Source organism: Chiloscyllium punctatum, chromosome 11 (genome assembly GCF_047496795.1).
Source record: "Chiloscyllium punctatum isolate Juve2018m chromosome 11, sChiPun1.3, whole genome shotgun sequence".
Classification (NCBI taxonomy): Eukaryota; Metazoa; Chordata; class Chondrichthyes; order Orectolobiformes; family Hemiscylliidae; genus Chiloscyllium; species Chiloscyllium punctatum.
This window is the reverse complement of record NC_092749.1, coordinates 108063188-108083482: the sequence shown is the minus strand read 5'-3', so window position 1 is coordinate 108083482 and position 20295 is coordinate 108063188. Positions and strand designations below refer to the sequence as shown.

Here is a 20295-nt window from a genome sequence, read left to right as displayed (position 1 = left end):
TTCTGTCTGAAAGTTCTCCTGAGAAGCCTTTAGGGATAGTTTATTATAAAGAAGGTGTAATATAAATGTAGTTTGCTGTATACCCATCATTTTTAATGTTACCAGTTGTTATGTTATGGTGTTTTTCACAGAAGAAATAATTTTCATTTGATATCTTCCAGTCCTTTGGTTTTTCATTACGCAAACAATTTGCTTGCATATCTTTCCATCTCTCTCTCTTTTTGCATTTTTTTAAAACTATCTTTCTTTCTCCATCTCACTTCTTATGCTGCCTCTGTCTCTTTATGAAAAGAGCTCTCTTTGGCTGAGGTGACCAGAGTTAAGGAGTTTAAGAGAAAGTGGGGACTGCAGACACTGAAGAGTCAATGTCTAAAAGTGTGGTGCTGGAAAAGCGCGGCAGGCCAGGCAGCATCTGGAGAGCAGGAGCACCAATGTTACGGGCAGAAGCAGACTAAGATTTAGGAGTGAAACCTTTACTTATAGGCTGGCGAATCTAAGGCCCAAATGGTTGCAGATGCTCAATCACTGAGTAACCTCAAGGCTGAGAGCAAGTTGGTTTTCAATACTAAGAGAATTAAAGAATATGGACAAGTAGATGGAATTGGGGTCAAAGGTCAGGAACAATGGAACATGTTCAACAGGCCATGTGGCATACTCTTTCAATTCCTTACATTCTGAGGCTCTCGCTGTTCACTGGTTGTTTATTTTACACCTTTCTGTCCATGTATTTTTCTCTCTCTCTCCTTTTTATGCCTCCGCCTTCCTTTCTTTCCACACATTGGTTTGAACACCAAAGCCTCACGCAAATTATATTTAACTGGCATATGCACAAAGGACAACCAAAGCAATTACATTTGGGAATACCGAGATCTCAGTACTTTCTTGAACAGATCACCAGGTAGACAGAATGGACCATGGACAACTGCCATGATCTTGAAGCTGGGGAGAGGTGTCTAGCCTGAACTATGGGAAAAGGATAACTTTGTTATTCGGAAGTTACAATGGAAGGTTCGTGAGTTTTATCACTACTTTATTTTTTGAAGAAAATGTGTTCATTGTATAAAATATGCTAAATATGGAAACACAGACCCTGGTTTTCCAGTAGTCTAGAGGCTTCTCACTGTCTATTGTAAATAGGAAGACTGTTCACCCACCCAACAGTGAATCAAAGAATTGGTTTCAACCTGATGACTTCTGACATTGACATCTGGTCACACTTGCGCAAAGCACTTATCAATCTGTTGCTCAATGAACTGCACTCTGCACACACACCCTGCTACCATGCTATCTTGTCTCTCCTCCTTTCTGTTGTGCAATGCAGCAGTGTAAACACAACTTACAATGAGTTTCACTAACTTGTTTTTTTAAAAGTGTAACAATTTCTTCCACAGTCCTTGGTTTTAGGACAGTCTTTTGCCATATCTGACTACAATTGAAAAATTTTTTAAAAATTAAAATGTAGCTTTTAAAATACCGCATATCTAATAGGTGCATTCTCCACAGAAACACCTCTACCAATCAGTGTACACTTGCCAACCAATTAGCAGTTCTTCCCATGCAGTATAAAATGTTGTCGTTCTTTACAATAGTATTCTTGCGTATAATCCTGATGATTGCATAACAAAAATCTTCAATAAAATGTACCTTTTCCAGCCATTTTTATCTTTCCATTTCTACTCTCCTGTTTTGTCATTTTTTTTATTTTCTGAAAGCATTGACTCAATGCTGGGATATAGTTCCATGGGTGGGCATTGGGCACCATCAGGAAATTTATTTAAGTTTCCATGAATTAGATGTGTGCCAGGACAAAAAATATTTGGCAGGCCATTTCACTGTGTGGGCTTCATGTCAAAGTTTAGTCTCCTTCTATATCCATACACAACAACATCAACCTGCGGAGTCATCAATACACATTTCAAAATAAATGTCTAAAAGATCTCTAGTGCCTCTCTGTTTGGAAATTTGCTGAAATCCACAAAGGAATTTACTAAGCATTGGCATTTTTGGAAGCGTTTTGCAGTCTTTCAGCAAATTTCTGGCAGGTATATTAGGATTGAATCCTGAACTCCTTTAGCTTCCTGCCTATTTATTACAGAAACAAATATCCATCCACCTATCATTCCCCTGCAAAGAAAATTAGTTGCTATGTGGTTATAGACAAAATAGTTGAATCAGTACATTACATTCAACAAGCCTTCCTGAGGAGAAAGCAAATATGCGCATTGTTTATCAGACAAGCATGATCAGATACAGCTAACAAGTCAAAATTCATACTTTCACACAGCCAATACTCAAGAATTGGCCACCAGTGAATGCCAATCATCACAGCACAAACCATTTATAGATAAGGTGCAGAGATTTATACCGACTGTAAAATAGCACTGCATAAAGAAGGAGAATGTGATAAGTGTTCACACAAATTCTCCAGACAATACAACCTGGAAGGTCAACTATATTGAAGATATTTTTGTGCTGAAATCTGCCCATTGTAATGACAGGATAGATATGACTGACAATAAAGAAAAGGTAAAAGGTGTTAACCAGGATCAAAAATAATGCTGTTTGTAAGTCAACAATCCTGACTTATGTCCACCAAGCTGAAAATTTTCCAACACTTTCTGTCTCATTTTCTCCATCGCAAAATAACTAGGGAACAATAAAGTGCCAGCCAGCCTGAACCCTGTATGCTCCCATTATTTTCCCAGTCAATATGTTCTTCCCATTGGGATGTAGATTATTAAAGCACATGGACCAAACCCTGAATTGAAATTTGTTGAACTTACTCAATGTCAAGAGATACAAATGGAAGACAATTGAAATGTTGGCTTTTATTTCAAAGGGAATGGAATATAAAAATAGAGAGGTCTTGCTAAAATTATACATGGCTGTAGTCAGACACAAGCTGGAATATTGTGAACAGTTTTGGTCTCCTTTACTAAGATAGGCTTGCATTGGTGTCAGTCCAGAGAAGGTTGATTAGGTTGATTCCAGGTTTGGAGGGACTGTTTTATGGGGAGAGTTTGAGTAGGTTGTGCTTATACCCATTGGAATTCAGAAGAATGAGAGGTGAACTTATTGAAATAAACAAGATTCTAAAGCAGCCTCAAGGGTAGTTGTAGAAAGGTTGTTCCCCCTTTTGGAAGACTCTAAGACCAGAGGGCAAAATCCCAGATTAAGTGGTCACTCATTTAGGATAAAGACGAGGAGGAATTTCTTCTCTCAGAGGGCAGTGAATCTATGGATTTCTAAAAACAGGAGGCTGTCAAGGATAGGTCATTAAGTATATTAAAGATCGACTCGTATAGATTTTTAACCAAAAAGGGAATCAAAGGTTATGGGGATAAAGCATGACATTGGAGTCGAGGATTACTAGATCAGCCATGATCTCATTTGAATGGTGGAGTAGACCTAATGAGCTGAATGGCCCACTTTTGCTGTTACATCTTATGGTCTTATGCATCACAGTACACACACTATCATTTACATATATAAGAAAGGGCAGATTCAGCCACTCTACCCAGTTAAAACTCCACAAGATTTGTGAGGAGGCCCAAACCATGCACCAATAGAGTAATATAATTTAGCTCTGCTGTCTACGCTATTTATGCTTTGTATAGAAAACGCAATAGAGTTGATCTTGTAGAATACAGGTGGTAACGTATCCAACAAGATTCATCCTCAAAGAAATTATTGGTTGCAGCCACTTAAAGGTCATAACAAAGATCGGAACATTTTGATAGGTTGGGAAAGTATTCAAATAATCAATTACCTGATTTTGTAGATAATGTAAAACAGCAGAAACACAGATAATCTTGTGGAAGCAAGAACAGGAGTCACTGGGCAATGGGAGAACTGGTCAAACCCCTGTTTGACAGCTAGGGAAGTGAATGTGAAGAGAATTACTCTGTTTGGAAATGCAGTGTATTCTCCACAATGGATTGCTGGCACTACCATTGGCCGATTGCAGAAGCCAGGCTCCATGCGAGACGTGAATGCAGAAGAAGACAGTACATTTTAAGGTAAGACTCCCCACTAGTACCATACACCAGGTAGGCAACCCAAGGACTGATGCCATGAAACGCTACTTGTTAACTGGCTGCGTGTTTACCAAACCCTGCCTGTCATCCCAGCCACGTTGTACACCTAAATAAGCTTGCAGCTCTGGCATTCTATTCCAAAACACATTCACACTTCAGTAAGGCACACAGTCAAGATGCAATGTGCAGCTGAAAGCCTTATCACATTTGCATTTCTTTGTGCTATCTCCATGTTGCATGTTGACTTTGACCATCCTTGCTGTAAAACACCATCCTGCTGATCCTCAGGAAATGGAGCTCGTTGAATTCAATTCCTTGCTGACCAATGGGCTAGATTTCTGCAGATGTGTTCTCCAGTTTGCTGGACTTTTTGGCAGACCTCCTTTCATCTGTTGTCTCAATCAGACACATTTTACAGGGTCTGACTATTTATGTGCATCGATGCAATGAAGTTTTACAACAGGACTTACAGCTTGCTTCAGACTAGGCCAAAGGGAGTCTGACAACAACATAGGCCAGTTTAGCTCCAGAAAGAGGCAGGAATGCTGTGTGGGCCCACAAGAAAACTTGAGGTCTCCTCTGACCTGGACTTGACTTTACTCCAACTTGATCTTACTTAAAACTCATCCCCAAAACTTACATGGAAATAAAAAGTTGCCCAATGTACTGCTGCTTTGAGTCACGGTGGCACAGTGGTTAGCACTGCTGCCTCACAGCGCCAGAGACCTGGGTTCAATTCCTGCCTCAGGCGACTCTCTGTGTGGAGTTTGCACATTCTCCCCGTGTCTGCGTGGGTTTCCTCCAGGTGCTCCGGTTTCTTCCCACACTCCAAAGATGTGCAGGTCAGGTGAATTGGCCATGCTAAATTGCCCGTAGTGTTAGGTAAGGGGTGATGTAGGGGTATGGGTGGGTTGCGCTTCGGCGGGTGCGGTGTGGACTTGTTGGGCCGAAGGGCCTGTTTCCACACTGTAAGTAATCTATCTAATCTATCTTTTTCATTGCTGTTCCAGCTGACAACTGGATTGGCAGCACTTACACAAGGCATTGAAATGCCCCAAGACTGAAATTTAGACCAGGCACTGCATTTGGCTTTCTTCTCATTGCGTTACACTTTGTAATTCCAGCCAATCAGTGAAACTCAGACTAACCTTTGTAATTCCAGCCAATCAGTGAAACTCAGACTAACCTATCCAGCAGCCAGCTAAACCACAAGAATATGAGCATGTTCTGTGATTTTACCTCAATATTTCCAAAACCAGTCTTTTTTTAAATTGAAAAGAGAAGGCTTAATAATTCAAACGATTTCCTGTTTGTTTAATTAATTGTAGGATCAAACAATTTTATTTACAATCGAATTGTTTTCACATAAAGGGCTCAGTTTGATTCTTATTAAGTAGGAGCAGGCTGCTGAGGGCAGCTGTCATCTAAGCTTGAGGGCAGCTATTAGATGTAACTCATCAAGTTGGATAAAATATATTGTTAAATGATTTCCCTAGTCTTACCCACAAGAGACACATGATATGTCAATCAGTCTTTTTTTCATGTTAAAGTCTCCCAGCTGATCTTGATTCGCTGCCATGTTTATAAACAGAGCAGTGATAACAATCCTACTAAACTGACCTTTGTCAGCTTCATTCTCCAAACGTCCAGCAGCATCAAAGAAGTGAGGAGATAAAGAGAGATGAACAGACATGGTCAATGCAGGAAGGATGTTCCTGATGGTGGGGGAATCTGAAGTGGGGATGATAGAGTCAAAGTCTAAGCAAAGGGGGTAAACCATTTGGGACTGAGATGAGAAGAAATTTCTTCACCCAGAAAGTGGTGAGCCTGTGGAATTTTCTACCACCGAAAGTAACCAAGCCCCAAAAATGTGCGATTTTAAAAGGAATTGGATATAGCACTTGGGCCTAAAGGGAACAAACGATATGGGGGAATCTTCTGGTAAGACAGCGATGGAGTAGGACAGTGGAACTGGAGCTCCTCCATTCCACCTGTTTCTTTTCTTCTTTGTTTTTTAGTTTCTCCCTCTCTCCTCCCTTCTCTCGGCCACAGAAACCCAGCCCCAACTTCCGAAGCTGGGTCGGAGGAGATGACAGGGGCTCGAGCAGGGACACCAGCAACCAGAGGCCAGAGCACGGTCACTTGCGACCTGAAGCAGGAATGGGGATATTGGCCAAACGTGGAGTGTGGTGGCAGCCAGCAGTCAGACCACATTGAGGCTCCCTGCACAGATCTGTTGTGGAGAGTCTTTAGAGGGACACTGTTTTGATTCTGGATTAGTGGTGCTGGAAGAGCACAGCAGTTCAGGCAGCATCCAAGGAGCAGTGAAATCGACGTTTCGGGCAAAAGGCCTTCAACAGGAATAAAGGCAGAGAGCTTGAAGCGTGGAGAGATAAGCTAGAGGAGGGTGGGGGTGGGGAGAAAGTAGCATAGAGTACAATAGGTGAGTGGGGGAGGGGATGAAGGTGATAGGTCAGGGAGGAGAGGGTGGAGTGGATAGGTGGAAAAGGAGATAGGCAGGTAGGACAAGTCCGGACAAGTCATGGGGACAGTGCTGAGCTGGAAGTTTGGAACTAGGGGGAGGTGGGGGAAGGTGAAATGAGGAAACTGTTGAAGTCCACATTGATGCCCTGGGGTTGAAGTGTTCCAAGGCCGAAGATGAGGCGTTCTTCCTCCAGGCGTCTGGTGATGAGAGAGCGGCGGTGAAGGAGGCCCAGGACCTCCATGTCCTTGGCAGAGTGGGAGGGGGAGTTGAAATTTTTGGGCCACGGGGCAGTGTGGTTGATTGGTGTGGGTGTCCCGGAGATGTTCCCTAAAGCGCTCTGCTAGGAGGCGCCCCGTCTCCCCAATGTAGAGGAGACCCCTTTGGGAGCAACGGATACAATAAATGATATTAGTGGATGTGCAGGTGAAACTTTGATGGATGTGGAAGGCTCTTTTACCTTCGCATAAACCAAATCATCCGCTGACATTTCCGCCACCTCTAAAAAGACCCTACCACCAGGGATATATTTCCCTCCCCACCCCTTTCCGCCCTCCGCAAAGGCCGTTCCCTCCGTGACTACTTGGTCAGGTCTACGCTGCCCTACAACCCACCCTCCCATCCTGGCACCTTCCCCTGCCACCGCAGGAACTGTAAAACCTGCGCCCACACCTCCTCCCTCACCTCTATCCAAGGCCCTAAAGGAGCCTTCCACATCCATCAAAGTTTTACTTGCACATCCACTAATATTATTTATTGTATCCGTTGCTCCCGATGTGGTCTCCTCTACATTGGGAGACTGGGTGCCTTCTAGCAGAGCCCTTTAGGGAACATCTCCAGGACACCCGCACCAATCAACCACACCGCCCCGTGGCCCAACATTTCAACTCCCCCTCCCACTCTGCCGAGGACATGGAGGTCCTGGGCCTCCTTCACCACCGCTCCCTCACCACCAGACGCCTGGAGGAAGAACGCCTTATCTTCCGCCTCGGAACACTTCAACTCCAGGGCATAAATGTGGACTTTAACAGTTTCCTCATTTCCCCTCCCCCCACCTCACCCTAGTTCCAAACTTCCAGCTCAGTAACTGTCCCCATGACTTGTCCGGACTTGTCCTACCTGCCTATCTCCTTTTCCACCTATCCACTCCACCCTCTCCTCCCTGACCTATCACCTTCATCCCCTCCCCCACTCACCCATTGTACTCTATGCTACTTTCTCCCCACCCCCACCCTCCTCTACCTTATCTCCACACTTCAGGCTCTCTGCCTTTATTCCTGATGAAGGGCTTTTCCCAAAAAATCAATTTTGCTGCTCCTTGGATGCTGCCTGATTTGCTGTGCTCTTCCAGCACCACTAATCCAGAATTTGGTTTCCAACATCTGCAGTCATTGTTTTTACCGCTGTTATGTTTGTCATTTTAACTGTATTCCTTGTTTTTCTGACTTGACAGTCATACGTTTCCTTCATTTTTCTATTCTGTAACTAAGGATTGTACAAAGGAACCTTTGTACCCAATATAGTGCTGTAAGTAGTGACTTATAAACTTTTCACTGCACTCGTTTGAGTACATGGGTGGCACGGTGGCTCAGTGGTCAGCACTGCTGTTTCACAGCACCAGGGTCCAAGGTTTGATTCCAGTCTTGGGTGACTGTCTGTGTAGAGTTTGCACATTCTCCATGTGGGTTTCTTCTGGGTGCTTTGGTTTTCTCCCACAGTCCAAAAATGTGCAGGTCAGGTGAATTGGCCATGCTAAATTGTAGTGTTAGGTGCATTAGTCAGAGGGAAATGGGTTTGGGTGGATTACTATTTTGGAGGGTTGGTGTGGACTTGTCGGGCTGAAGGGCCTGTATCCACCCTGTAGGGAATCTAATCTAATTAAAGCCAATTCAAAAACAAGGAAGAGGCCATTGATTTGGATGATCAGCCAGGATCATATTGAATGGCAGAGCAGATCAAAGGGCCAAATGACAGTCTCATTTTCCTATGTTTCAAATTGTAACATTGCTGAATCTTAAAAAGGTGTTTGGGAATTTAAAAAGCTTAACAAAATTGCTTAAGTATGGAAGACAGTCAGAAAATCCTGTGGAGAACAGCAAAGCGACAGAACATGCAGCAGACTGCATCTGAGCTTAAAAAAACAAGTCTTTTGTTGCACCACCTCTGCATGACTAAGCATGGGGAAAGGGGGCAGGGAGTGGAATTCCATCATCGGCTGTCATGGACTTTGCTGGAGTACAGCTTGATGAAGTAAATAAGGATAAAACTTAGTGAAAATGTGTGGTCAGGCTGGCAGGAGACGTTAAAATAGAGCGCCAGCATTGAGACTGAACACCACACCTAGGGCAGCACTCTTCCAACCACTTTTCCAATCAATGCAACTCCCATTTACCCTAATTCATTGCTTTACTGACTGTGATGATATTTTGGCTTTAAGAGGTGTAAATTTTGTCCTTTTTTTTAATGAAGAGAGGTTGAGACAGTGGTACCAAGCAGTCCGTTCCAAGCCAATAAAGTAAACAGCTTGTGAGGGCATTGAGTTTTTAAAAATTGGAACAATAGAAGCAGCCTGAATGGGTGGAATCAGGTTCCACACAGAACCAGGGTTTTAGTTTAGGTTTCAGCAGTTGCTGGGGTTTTGAAGCTGCCAGATATCTCTCCCTGCTACAGCAAAACATTTGAATTCTCTCTCTCTGCCAGAATTTTCTTGTGATGTTTCCTCCTGGACTGGAGAAACATTGCACATGAGCCAATCTATTTTACAGAATTTGCCTTTGTCAAGCGTTGGTTATGGGTTGTTACTATATTGGAATAATTTTAGGTTAGTAGTTAAATTATCTATTATTCTGTTAAATTTTCTGATAGAGTTAAAGTTAGATCAATTCTTATTTCTTTAGTTTGTATTTTAACTGTGGAATAGGAATAAAGTGTACTTTGCTTAAAGCTGAATAGTGTAACCTTTACCCTTGCCTTTATAAAAGGAAACGTTAGGGTCCAGACTATCTTCTTCATATATTTGAAGGGGGTCTGATCTGGTCCATAGCATGAGGGTGGCATGGTGTTTCAGTGGTTCACATTACTGCCTCATAGCACCAGGGACCTGGGTTCGATTCCAGCCTTGGGCGACTGTCTTTGTGGAGTTTGCACATTCTTCCCGTGTCTGTGTGGGTTTCCTCAGGGTGCTCCAGTTTCCTCCCACAGCCCAAAGATGAGCAGGTTAGGTGAAATGGCCATGCCAAATTGCCCGTAGTGTTCAGGGATGTGTAGGTTAGGTGCATTAATTGGGGTAAACATAGAGTAATGGGATAGGGAAATGGATCTGGATGGGTTACTCTTCAAAGGGTTGGTGTGGACTTGTTGGACCTAATGGTCTGTCTCTACACTGTAGGGATTCTATGATAAATATAGTTTAAACTAACTCTCCACAAGCTGTTAAGAAACAACATATTTGGAAATTCCCAGCTCCATTTTGATTGGACGTGGGTTAATTCCCAAAAAAGCTGTCCAGGATTTTGGACAAAAATGCAAAAAACTACAAATTTAATTTAAGTAGCCTTAAGGATATCAGTGTCAAAAAGTGTGGTGCTGAAAAAGCACAGCCAGTCAGACAGCATCCAAGGAGCAGGAGAGTCAATGTTTTGAGCATAAACCCTTCATCAATGTTAGCATAGCTGTGCTTTTCCAGTACCACACTGTTGACTCTGGTCTCCAGCATCTGCAATCCTCACTTTCTCCTTAAGGATAGCAGTGTTGAGAAGTGAAAGCATTCATACAAATATAATTATTCCCTGATAGATAAACATTTAGTCAGGAAACGAATCAAGGGTTATAAAGCTAAGGCAAGAAAGTGGAATATATGATTATCAGATCAGTCATAACCTCATTGAAAGTCAGAACAGAACTGATGGGCTGAATGGCCTTCTTCTGCCCCTACATTCTATGGTTCTTATGATCTTGTAATGTTGTTCCTTCAAGAACTCTGCACCAATCTGTGATGATCTGTGATAATAAAGTTGTTCACTTGCTCATCACTAATATACCTCACACTGAAACAAAGAACATACTGGCTATACCTACTATTTAGTAGTAAGCCAGTCTACCACCAAAGCACAGTCTCTCCAGGAAGGACATTTCAAAACATGGCAGACTGTGACTGTGAGATGTGCAAGTCAGATAACATTTCTCCAGTCACACTGACAAAAATAGCCAAATTCAAATTGAATTGAATATGTAGCAATTATGCACTGAGACAAACATTTGCTACAGCACCTTCTAAAGATATGTTTCCCAATAGCAAAGCTAATTTCTGTTATGTCGGAAATGCAGTTAGCATGAAATCAGTAACTGCATTCAGACAAACCATAAGGATAGGTGCAATGAAATGGAAAGTTCACAATGTTGGCTGAGAGGTTGTCTGAAGTTGAGCTTCACACACCTATGACAGCGTGGAGAAAATTTACATCTGTGACTTCCAGTGGTTAATACTGTGCAAATAGAAAGAGAGATTTTATATTTTCCAACACTAACATTTCGAATGAGCATGAAAAATGTGCAGGAGAAAAACAAAAGAGTTGACACCCTTGACTGTACGCATTTCAGAAGGGGTCACCTACACTTTCGAGGACTTTGTGTCTGATCTGCGCTCAGAAGCTCTCAGCTGTCAGATCAATCAAGGGACAACTTGAGCTGTTTTGCTTTGGTCTTCATGCAAGAACCAAGGTGGTCTCTAGCAACGGAGCAAAAGCACCAGAAGCAGTGACAGTTGGTTGCTCACAGTCCTGCAGCTCCACAGGAAAAGGTGAATCAGCAGACAGGTGCAGTTCACAGGAGGCAGAACCTGTTAAAAAGAATATGCGGGTAGAGGGTAAACCTCCTCAACACATGGGAACAGTAGCTTCTCAAGAAGGCTCAGGGTCTTAAGTTACATTTGTTAGATTGGCACCTGCTTCCCCGTTGGTCTGGTGGCCATACTTTACCATCTACAACACCTCTAGCTTCAATGTTTGTGCCTCTGGATCTTTCCAGGACTTCACCAGAGACAATTGGAGGATCGTACGGTAGCTGGCACACAAATGCATTTGAGAGGCCAATGATGGCTTGTCTGCCAGAACCAGAAGTTACGTACACTTTTCCTGTGATGGTGCCAGTCAGAATGACTGGGCACTCAAGGTTGCAGTTCTCGCTGGCTTGGCACAACTACAGGGCATCATTGATTTCTGCAATTGAAGCAATCTCTCAACTCCCAGGAGTACTCATCAACCACATGAACTCCCCAGCTCCATCAATGTACAATGGTAAAGGGATCTTTATGGAAGTGTGTGTAAAATTCATGGCCATATAGTCCTGAAGCAACTCATCCTCCCTTCACAACTAACAGCGCAACTATCAAGTATTTGCTCAGGGCCAAGAGGTACCTGTTGAAAAGGTGGATGACACCCATGAAGAACCTAATCAATGAGACCACAAGAGAAAAAGTGAAAACAATTCAAAAAGTCATATGCACTATTGGGCAAGACATGAAAATGCTGAGGATGCTTTTCAGGTCAAAAGGATGCATCTTTTAGGGGCGGCATAGTGGCTCAGTGGTTAGCCCTGCTGCCTCACAGCACCAGAGTCCCAAGTTCAATTCCAGTCTCGGGTGACTGTCTGCATGGAGTTTGCACATTCTCCCTGTGTCTGCGTGGGTTTCCTCCTACATTCCAAAAATGTGCAGGTCAGGTCAATTGGCCATGCTAAATAATAGTGTAAGGTGTATAAGTCGGGGGGTGGGTTACTCTTCGGAGGGTCGGTGTGGACTTGTTGGGCCAAAGGGCCTATTTTCACACTGTTGGAAATCTAATCTAATCTAAACTTGAGGCATCCTTCAATAGGGAGCAATCAGGGTCTCCACAATGGCCATAGGGCACTGCCCTCTGCACCAAATTGCAAGGGAACTTGGTTGGGCCCAAAGGAGGAAGATGGTCCAGAGCATAGTGCCTCTTCAAATAATTGTGAGGAGGAGTTAGAATATGATGCACCAAAACCACCAGCACCAATGTTCATTGCTGGATAGGATTCTTAGAATACTGTCGCTAATGCAAGATGCATTTTACCTCCCCAGTCCACCCATCTGACAACATGTGTAAAAATCACTTTTGCCATGCCGCAGCCATGCTATGACATTAAGACAAAGCCATCCTAGAAACAACTGCACATTTTTCCCAGCCCCACTGGTGCTCAGCGTTATTTATTTATTAATCATTAATTAAGAGTCAAAAGCCAGATGCAAACGAAAGTGGGGAAGCCAACATAAATGGGAAGAAATAGTATTTATGTGGCTGCAAGACCGAACAGCAACTTACCAGTCATTGTGTAACATTGCAATGTGATATTCTTGTGCATTCAGAGATCTGCATTCTTCTTCCCAACACTTCTGCATGATGCAATTCCTGTAGCTTGAGCAGAGTACGAGATAGGATGGTCTGACCACTGAATTGCTCTCGGCTGACTTCCTTGGGGGTTTCAGGCCCTTGAGGGGCCAATGGCTACTCTGCCTGTACAAGAGCAGACCCAGCCCTATGAACACAAGGTAGCATCTGAGGCACTGACAAGCCAAGGAAAATTGGGTGTGAAATGGAAGTGCTTTGAGCACAGCTCACATTTCCCTGTTATATTTCACCATCATTCTTCTGGTGGCCCAAATGCCCTTGCCTGCTAGCAATGAGAGTGGGATATTTTGTTGCTGTGGTAAAATAAAAGGTCACTGCTATCAGCCATTCTGTTTAAGATGATTGTCAGAATGTGCAAGCAATGTGTGAAGGTCAACATGAACTTGTCTATAACATTTCACGAACATGAAGATGACTCATCTATGTGCACAATAAAGGCCTGAAACATCATGCCACTCATAAGGAAGATGGATTCTTTCAATATCTATACATGCTGTGGGTGAACAAACTGCCAGTTACCACATCTGCTTTGCTGCTGCTTTAAGACTATTCTGTTTATTGAGGTGAGTAGACTTTAAGCATCCTGCATCGTCCAACCCTGACTCCCCCCATCTGTAACCTCTGCTCATGCTCATTTGTGATGTGGGAGTCATTAGATGAAACCCAACAATCTGCCTTATCAGAGAAGTGTGAGTGTTTGAGCTGGTACAGGCCTGTATAATGGTGTACCGTCACAGGGAAATGATCTCTTCAGGCACTGTCCTCATCTTCCCCGGCCATCTCCTCAGAGACACTTAAAGGCCCTTTTAAGTGATTAAAGATACGAGTTTGAGCTGTCAAGCTAATGACACTTTAAGTGATCATTACGCACATGCCCTATATTTCACTGGCTGCTGGCACCAAATTAACATGAGTGAGTATTGCATGCCATGAGGCTGTCAGACATTTAATTCTGTGTTCTGAGCCAAGCAGGCTGAGATTTCACTGTTGCCTGGCACCTCCCCCTCAGCAGCTATCAATGGCAAGATGGCTAGCAGGCCACCCCCAGTTCTCTGTCTCATCCCTCATTTTCTGTGCTGTCTTCTCCAAGAGGGGAAAGGAGAGAGAGAGAGAGTAATATGAATACAGTGAACAAATGAAGAGGATATTTGTTGATGATGATAATGTGAAATATGCCATTGTATAAGGAGTGTTAATCGTGGATGTGTCCATAAAAAAGCACCTAGATAGGAGAGGGATGGGTGTACCTGCAACATAAGAGTAGGGTGATGTGGTGGAGTAGGTTTGAAAAGGCAGAATGAGAGGGTTGAAGTAATACACACTCCAGGATGCTTTTGAATGTGCCATTGTCCTTATCATTGCCATCCTGCTTAGATCATTAAATCACTTTCATCCTTGAATCCATGAGTCTGGCAAGACACTCTATCTACTGGCCTCATGGACAACCTAAGGCTCACCTTCTTGATTTCACCTGCAGGCTTCTTCCTCCCATCAGTGAGGAAGATTATTTCTCAGTAAATCATTACAGTAGCACATCCAGAGAAGTATCATCAAAATGAAATGCAGTCTTCCAATGATTGTGAACTCCATCCTGCCAAGTCAATGTTTTCTGCACCCTACTCCAGGTCCATTATTGAAGTCTCCCTTCAAATACTAGAGTTGATGATAATCATCATCTTACCCCTCACATTAACTTGCCAGGAAACCTTTAAATGATATGACAGTGCAGTATTGAGCCTGTGATGCCACTCTATGAAGAAACAGTAACACTGATAGTATGTTGGAGGCAGATTATGGAAAGAGTATTAGACTGTTATTTGAAAAGAAAAGATGTTCAGGATTATAGGGAGAAAGCAGGTAAATATCATTAAGTGAAATGATTATTTAAAGAGCTGATGGACTGATTGGACTCTTTTGGCACTTTAATAATACTGTAATTCTATGAATACTTCTCCGTTTTCTGCAATTTGTGGATTACCTCAAAAAGGCCAGATCATCCCCTCTCTGAGTATGTTGCAAAGCTCATATTCATCCAGTTGTACCATCATAACTTTGTTTCCATGTCATAAAATTATTAGTCTGATAAACAAGAATAATGTCCAATCATATCATGAAGATGTATATATTTTCTAATTTATTTTTCTGGAAATTTCCCATCAGAAATGCTGAAACAAAAATTTAATGTTCACCTATACAGGTTAACAAATTAAATATCTAAGTTATATCAAGAAACTCATAAGTATACAATCAGTGACCTTTAAACAGCATGTTTTAAAATATTTAAATCAATACTTATCTGTCAATATTATATTTTCTATCATACATTCTAACTCCTATTCTACCCACACCCATTTACTTTTTTTGGAGGAAAGCTGGAATTGAAATTATCAATATAATTTCACTTCACTGTTGACCTTTCAAGTGAAGTCTTCACTGAGGTGCATCAATTCCATCAAAACTCAGCAACAACAGGAAATCTGAATGTAAAAATCATGTCAGGTCAATACAAATGACTGCATATTAGATTGCATTCACAAAGTAGTCTCTTCATTATCAACCCACTAATATCAAACAATTGCTTCAGATCATGAAATGCTTCTCACAAATTTTAACTGCTATAAGGAACAAGTTTGTGTCGGATACAGTGTTAAAATATTAAAAATCTGAATCTGACCCTATACTATCCACTTCAATCATGTGGGAGTGGGAGGAGAGTTGGGGAAAGACGAGAAACCAAATCATGGGATTCATTGGCAATTTAAATTTTATCAGGTTATGAGTGTATAACAATATTATATTAAATTTAATCTGGACCAGAAAGGTTTCCTACATCTTGGAAAACTCAAAGATTAAATGGAGCCAGAACTTTTTGCATCCAATCTACCTGATTAACCCACCCCATGATCAGACATTACCAAATCACCACTCACCCCAACCCTTCACTGTTGTAATGTTTGGTTAATTACATTGTTTCATTTTAATGTCTTTATTTAAGGTTTAGAATAAACAGATGTTGGCTATTAATTGTCTGCACACATGTACAGTGAGCACACATGGCACTGGCAGGTGGAAGCTGCTGTGAGACTGAGTAGTCAATAAGCTTCTATACACTGACTGGCTTGGATCTGGATTGGCAACTCACACCACCAACATTCCAGTTCCCTCTTACCCCACAATCCTTCTTATCCTCTCCTTGGGCCTCCAATCTTCCTCAAACGGGCCTCCAATTTTACACGGTCTCTGATCTTATCAATTAATTTGCATTCATACTTCTAATATTCAACTAATAGTTACCCTGATCTGGCCTCTGATTTTTGCTTCTGGTCAGTGATCTCCCCCAAATCTTGCTCCAGAACTGTATCTCTGCCTCTTCTGACTCAAAGCATTCCACCACCACGCATCTCTCATCAGCCCTCCCATCATCTCTCATCATCCTCCCCACTCACATACACCACCCCACATCATCACCCCACCTCACACTTCATCACTCCCCATGCTCACCTCTCATCATCTACCCACCCAAACAATTTCCTACTCACTTCTGTGGCCTGATGTTGAAGGCCGAGTGTCCTGTCAACCACTCAACCTTGTAATCTGACTGGCTGTGTCCTTGAAATGGAAGCAGGAATACTAATTGACATTCAGGCCCGCAGGAAACCTGTGCCACTGAGCTTCCTAAGGTCACAAAACACTGTGCTCTCACCTCTGCACCGTCTCCACCTCCAAATTCTGCCTGTCGACATCTAAACTCACCCCTCAGAGCCACCTAAACGTAAGTCTACAAATACAATGTGACAGTTGAATTGGCAAAATTAAATGGGAAATGTTGACACAGTCGATTAGAATTGCAATGCTATCATCAGGTGTCAACCAGATGTTGCGATAGCAGATAGCATTGGCTCCTTGCAAGAAGTTTCTGCGTTATTAACATTTATTTTAGACACAGGCGTTCTCGGTTTTGAAAATCAAATAGTGAGTCAGGAATCCATCAAATTCGATTTTGTTTTAAATGTCACGCAAGCTTTCAACAATGTTTGTTCCAAGGGACTTTAACAGCTTACAAACTCAAGATCGCTTGGTCTTCGATTGCAAAGTACATCATTTCTCTCTTGTCGTTCACAGCACCACAGATCATTCGCGTTCTCACAGCTGACCCATGTTCCAGGGGCTAGACCACCTAAACAAACCGCTTGAGAAGTCACGTTTGCTGGACCTAGAATTTTTTTTTGCTACTGAATCTTTCTCAGGCATTTCTGGGGGATAACAACCCCCACATGACCATTGCATTAAATAAAAGTAAAGCTTGCATGTTGCACTAATGCATATTTAAAAAAAAACCCTCAGGAGAACACCGAACAAGTAAATAACCTCCTCCCTTCCACTTACACCAAGCCACGTAGATATTCCCATCCGAGTCACGTGGAAGGATTTCATTCGACGTAACTCCGTGGCAGATCAGTGCGTGAACCAGAAGCGCGTGTTCATGGAAGTTTTACAATCATCTTTTTAAAATACAAAATAGCCCGGCATAACACACTGGGTTGCTCACACAGAACAGACTGGCGAATGGAAATATCTTTTAAATGATTGACTAATACAGAACATAGAGACACACTGTCAACGCAACTGAACTGGGTAAGCAATTGGGTCATTAATAAATTACAGTCATGAAAATGATCAGATCTCGTCTCATTTCTAGATGTTGGAATCGACAACTGGCAGCTCAAGTATCGTGTCTCCCTAATTAGATTATCTCACAGCTCCTTCTCTCGCAAGGTAGGTCTTGGGTGTGCCCTTAACAAATTAGTAAGCTCTGACAGCGGGTTCACTGAGAAATACAGTAATATATGGACACATGGTGGTTAGTGTTGGAACGCCTCCAGAAGCACCCGCCCTATTCAGGCAACAGGCGGGCGCTGTCCAAGGTCCTGGAACCACCCAGCGGCCTCAATCACACACTCGGGTCGTGAGATCGCTGTCCAGGGTCCTGAAACGAAACTCCCCTGACCTACTCCAGCCCAGGGTTCGGCCGGCAGATTGACTCTGTCCAGGGTCCTGAAAACCGACCTCAGTCCAGCTGAGGATCGGTCGTCAAACTAGCGCTGGACTGTAATCGCTGAACGTCAGTCCATCCCCAGGGTCAGGCATTATTCAAGCGTTTCACGGGGAGACCGCCCAGAATCAGCAGCTGCCCTCGGTGGCGATTCAATCCTGTACAATTAACACAGGCAAGAGGCTGACCCGCCCAAAGTCCCCCGAACACCATATAGGCAAGTTATACACCATCAATTCCCCCATCCCTCCCCCCCCAAAAAAAATCAGAATTTATATAGCTGGTAATTTAGCAATCGTAACACAAGAAGACACACGCACATCGGTCGGGAGCTTACTCACCAGGGACCCTCTGCTGCAAACAGTGTGAGAGGTGGAACTACTGCACAGTTTAAACAGATTTCTCACCTGGTCTGGAAAAAAAAAGATGCGGATGGCAGATTCCAACTTCTGCTGGCTTCGCCGGGTGTGAAGACTAGAAATGAGAGAGAAAGGGTGTATTTGCAGTGGGATAGCACACTGTTGCTGCCTTGCTGTCGTCGCCGTTCCGTATGTGTGTATGTGTGAATGTAGCAAGTGTTAGTCTCCTCCTCCCTCCCCGCTCTCTCTCTCTCTCTCTTTCTCTTTCTTCAATGGCAACAGCTCCAGTACCCATCGAGCATGTCCGCCTTTGACGTCAGCGCTTTATATAGACCCTGGCTGAGGGACAAACATCAGACACTGGCTTTGAGTCATCAACAGCTGCTCTCAGGATTTCTGCCTTCCCCTCAGCATCATTATTCCAGTGTCTGTGCTGTCACGACAGTTCCAGCCCTGTCGCATCTAGGAGCACTTTCTCTGGAGAAATCACAGCAGTTCGGCAAAGGAGGCTCAACAACTTCTCCAGCTTTGATCAAGGACTGATAGTGAAAGAACTAAAACTAATAGTTAAAAATATCCCAGCTTTTAAATATTTCCTGCAGATCCCGTTTTCTTTTCTCTCCCCGTGTGTGACGATCTAAATACAGTTTATTTGATGAACTCAGGACTTTATAACACTTTGAAGTTCCTAACAACTTGTTTCATAGGAATGTGCCTACAGAATTTCGCAGTTGGAAAGGGTTGAGTAGAAATATTGTACCCCGAACGCCACTTACCTTAAAAGAAGCACTCGGACCTTATATGCATCAATTATATTCATGCAACTAACGTGCCCAGAATTTACGATAAATTGCTTGTTGATTGTTCTCTACACTAAGGAACCTTGCTTTAATTCTTTGTCTCACAAAAACCGTTAACTTTGCTCTAGTGTGGTTTCCAGCGTACAAAGATGTGTAAGAAATGTAACTGTAATACTGTTGTGGGATATGACCCGCAATCCTAACTGAAAACTGGAGGGCTCAGTAAGTGGGCGCTGGGCAACGCTCCAAGTATAAACACAGAATTAATGACAGAAACAGAAAGCGCTGGAAACGTTCAGCAGGCGAGGTGGAGAGAGAACGCGAATTTATTTTTCAAGTTCATGTCTCTTTCACAGGGATAAAGCGTTGTTCCACTCTACAGACGCTGCCTGACCTATTGTACATTTACAGCTTTTTTTTGGTCAGATTTCCAGCATACACAGGCATTTCCATTCTGTAATCCGTCAACAAAACCATCTGTTCTGAAATGAACTGAATTCGCCAAATTGTACCAGTAATCTGTTCTTCTGAACTGCTAAATGCAACTCTATTTTGAAGCCAGGGTGGGGAGATGTTTGAGATATTTGCCCTGTTTAATTGTAAATCTTCAGTCACCTTTTCAGATTTGAAGGGATTGTGAGGTAATCCAAACTCTAGAGTAAACCAGGCATTTATTATTGGCTCCCCTGTTACATTGAACATCTTTTTTTTCAACAACAAACCCCACAATGTGAGGAATCGACCGCCTCCGGGAAGTTAACTCGAACCTCACGCAAAGTTTGAGGTTTGTTAACAATTCACCGATTAAGATATGTCTTGGTCTGCAGGGAGTCCTCTCTGAGGCAGCTGAATGCAAACATTCTCAGGAAATGACGCAGTTCTCCATTTTTGGGAGAGCAAACACGCTATAAAACGGACGGGCAGTTTTCCCATAAGCATTGTCAATATTTTATTTCAAATTGCAGTCAACAACCCTGCCTTTAGCTTCTGTAGCTCACATCACGGCTCTGTCAACTGCCCTCTAACCCTTGAAGATGCTAACCCCACTGGGGAGAGGCTTCTGTGGAAAATCCCAGATCTCACCAGCGGCTCTATGTTTGTCCATTCATTAGGATTACACGGTACCAAATGTATTG

At 42.9% G+C, this 20295-nt stretch overlaps 1 protein-coding gene across 2 annotated transcripts in view; it reads right to left on the bottom strand.

The window, feature by feature from the left end:
• snap25a (synaptosome associated protein 25a) overlaps window positions 1-18646 on the bottom strand; it is a 134928-nt gene extending 116282 nt beyond the window's left edge. Inside the window, exon 1 of one of the 2 annotated variants that reach the window (XM_072581504.1) lies at window positions 18408-18646. The gene's annotated coding sequence lies outside the window, so the exon portion shown is untranslated. The remainder of the gene's footprint in view (window positions 1-18407) is intronic. The other variant, XM_072581503.1, reaches the window with a different exon arrangement.
• Window positions 18647-20295: the final 1649 nt, after the last annotated feature.